The sequence below is a fragment of the Mirounga leonina genome, unplaced genomic scaffold, assembly GCF_011800145.1.
Source record: "Mirounga leonina isolate KUSES-001 unplaced genomic scaffold, KU_Mleo_1.0 Mir_101595, whole genome shotgun sequence".
Taxonomy (NCBI): domain Eukaryota; kingdom Metazoa; phylum Chordata; class Mammalia; order Carnivora; family Phocidae; genus Mirounga; species Mirounga leonina.
Window position 1 is genome coordinate 12,993,443 of NW_023270158.1, and position 3,815 is coordinate 12,997,257.

General features: G+C 35.9%; 1 non-coding gene across 1 annotated transcript; it reads left to right on the plus strand.

The window, feature by feature from the left end:
- The first annotated feature begins 561 nt into the window (after positions 1-561).
- LOC118008100 lies at positions 562-665 on the plus strand. Its single transcript, XR_004678575.1, has one exon. It is a non-coding gene; the product is annotated as a small nucleolar RNA U13 (small nucleolar RNA).
- Positions 666-3,815: the final 3,150 nt, after the last annotated feature.

The following is a 3,815-nucleotide window of genomic DNA, read 5'->3' on the forward strand; positions in this document are numbered from 1 at the left end:
TTCACCAAATTCCCTGGTCAAAATGTGCCACTATCTTGGCTCTGTGGGTGAGCAAAAAGACTGGTTGAGACTACTACTTGAGTGCTGTGGGTAGGAACCTGGGTGGCTCAGATTCAAGTGCTGGTTGTTTCAAGCCCTTCCCCCTTCTCTATTACAATCAAATTCCTAATGGTCAAGCCTCATGGATTTCCCCTTGATCCCATGAGGTGAGACCAGAGTAGGAACTCCCAAGAAGTGACCCACGATGATGGGGGAGCTAGATGTCCATTCCACAAGGTCTTTTTCCACTGCAGCAACTATCAGGGGAGATCTCTCAGTATGGTGCTGTGCCAGCCTGGGGGAGGGGCAATGTGTTTATTGAATAGCTGCTCTTCTTACCCTTCTAATTCAGTCTGTCTTGGTTTCTGTGGTACAGAGGTGTGCTTTGGCCTCACCAAAGGATTTTTCTCAGTGTTGCCTTGTCTATGAATAGTTATTAGTTGTTGTTCTTGTGAGGGGGGAGCAAAATTGGGAACAACCCATGTCACTGCAAGAATTTCTTATTTAAAATTCATCTTATTGATCCTTTTGTAGTTCATAAGTGTGATGATTGGATGTTCATGCTGCTGCATGACATGTGCCTCCCTCAAACCTTGTTACAACCTCGGCACATTACCCATCTGACATGAATGAATGAATGAATGAATGAATAAAACTCACATTATGGCAGCCAAGTCTCAAAGCAATAAATTCCAATTTAGCTCTAAAATATATTGAAGACACAAAAGGTTTTGAAGAAAAGATCGTATCACTATCAGAGGCTAAAAATGTCTGAAAACTTGGCCCCATAACCTGGGGGAAGTTTCTTGTAATTCATTGTGATGAAGTTGGAATCTCTGATCCCATTATTTGGAGGCTGATGCTGTTCTCTTCTACCACTAAACTGCTAAGAATAACACTTTTGGAAGCGTTCTAAAATAGCCAACCCCAACATGCTTCATATTATTGTAATCTTTCATCACAGGCCAAAATAAAAGCTATTCCTGTTATCTGTCTGCTTCAAGACTTGTATGCCCATAATACATTGTGCTTTTTTTCAGTTTGATCTCCTTTGCACTTTCTCTGTACCTCCAAGGCTTTTTTTCAGAGCCCTTGGTTATTGAGATATGTCCCTAGATCATCACTCCCTTCACTGAATATGCCACCCACTTCACCCACACAAGTGAACTACTTCAAAATTCCAGCCATTCTTCAGTAATCTTCTCATAGTGTACTACTTATGCTCCTCTACCTGGTTCATCTCAGAAAACAAAGTTTGTTTTTTTGAAGACCATCTTATGTGTGCATATAACATTATATCTTGTGATATTTCTGGTTTATTCTATTTTGGATACTGGCGTCTAATTGTTAGGTAACTCCTCATTTTAAACAGTTCACCTGTGCTTATAAATCAAAATAAATGAATAGTATAGTAGGAAATTATGGAGCCAATATATTTTATATAAGAATACTTGTCAGATGTTCATGAAAATTCTAGATCTACCTATCCAACTGTCCAAATGAAATACAAGTTTTAATAATTAAATGAAATCCATGCAATTAACCTACTTATAAAATTATATAAAAAATTAAAAGATCTAGCATTTAATATAATTGTTGCCTACAGCATATGCTGAAGTAAAACCCTTGTGGCATTAAAAAATATTGTCAAAATAGCTTGAATAAACTATAAATTAGAGCAAAGTTCACTATTACCAAAGTTCTAAATAAAATATCTCAGGATTTAGATTAAAAAGCTACTGGGGTTAAATTCTTATTTCACTATAAAGTGGATATGTAAATTAAAAAGCTTACGCACTCCATTTTGACAGCAGTTTCTTCACAGTACCTGATTGAAAATGATACAAAACTTACCAGGTTACTATGAAAATTGATACCAGATATGTATATGAGACACCTTGTAGGCTACCTGACCAAATATAGTAGAGCAAATTCAAGTAGTAAAACAGTGCATCTGAGTTGAAATAAAAAAAGCAGAGTGGGACTTCTGAGATCTCTTTGAAATATGGAAGATGACCCTTTTCATAATAACATGTATCATTAAACACTTGCAGATGATTTTGTGACTAACTGTGGTGGACACTAAAGTGCTGCCCAAATCTCCTTCAGAAATGACGAGCTGATTATTACTCCAGGTGCTGGAAGTACTGCCGCTGGTTGACAGCTCCCAACTGTCAAGCCTACTTCAGTAATTACCTCAGCTTAAGAGAATAGCCTCAGCCAAGGTTATTCCTCCACTCCAGATGGCCTACATCTAATAACAGATCTATGAAGGAGGATAAAGACTCATTCCTCTCATCCAAAATCAAGACTCTCCTGAAGTTTCATCTCAACTACAGAACTCTCTATGGATTGGCTAAGGCTTCCATTGATACTGCATTTCTGCTCAACTTCCTCTGCTTAATCCCATTTTTGTGAATTCCCTTCCATACTGTTTATCCCATGAATACTCCCTAATGAAATTAATCTTTAAATCAGAGTTAGCTTCCTGGGGAACCCAATATGCTAGAGCAACACACACAATTTATAGCTATTATCTCATCAAATCATCACAAGCACCATTACCATCATCCCCAGAAGTAAACTGAGACGTGAAGAAGTTATTTGCCCACTGTCGTGAAATTACTACCCAGGATTTAAACCTTACATTTCACAACAAATGTAATGAACTTTGCCAGTATCATATTCATTCTATCTCTATTTCTCTCTTGTTCATTAAGAACCATAGAATACTGGAGATAATATAATATTTAAGCTTCTATTGTAGGGAAGCCTTGTATTTCCACGTGATTACCTGTGTCATAGAAAATTCCTTGGATCGAGTCCTATATTTGGCATAAACAAAAAACAAAAAACAATGTTTCTATAGGATGAAATTATTATTGAATGTGTTATTTAGTTTATAAACTCATGATCAATATCTGTATTCTACTGTATTAGGCCCTTCCCAGTTAGTATCAAAGTGGATCTTCAATATTTTGAAGTTGAATTTGTTTTTAATAAACTTTTTCTCCAATTACGGATTTCAGCTAAAACAAAATCCTTGAATGTTAGAATATTACAATACAGGTTGGATTTATAATAATTACCAGAGGCATTAATAGCTGGGTAAAAAAAAAAATATCTCTCCTCATAAGTTTTGTGACTTAAATTTGTAAAGGACAGAGTTCAACTTATTTTTTTAAGTCTAAACTTTTGAGCTATTTGTAAAGTGACACATAAACTGTGGATTTCTTAACTTGTTTTCTCAGATGTTTTCTATATTCATTTTCCATTAAGCATTACAATTATCTGACCTGCTCATAATATTTTTTAAACTAAACTAGTGCCGTAATTTTAAGCTGTTTTCCTAATTGATATAGCTGGGCTAAGGTGGTCCTGGACAGTTTATTAGCAAAAGATAATCAAGTTAAAAATGTTAGTTAATATTGGAACATGTGCTTAATCAGAGATAGAAATATAGTGGTTAAACAAAAAGGGGAATAGGTCCTGGCCACACAAACATGGTGAATTTAGCTCTTTAAATATTTGAGGTTAATGCTCACCATCAAAGCTTTCCTCAGTGACCTTATGGCAGGAGTCTGCATTTGGGAAATGGAATTCTTGGTCCAGAAAGTCTTACTATTTCTAGTCATTATATTAAAAAATGAGTAGGTTAATGGGCATTTACCCCTTTTGCCCTTTAAAGATTTCTGTTCTGAGAGAGCTTATAATCTCATTGGGAGTAAAATCTGTGTTTTGTGTTTAACATTCCTCACTGCAGTTAACTCCCTGAT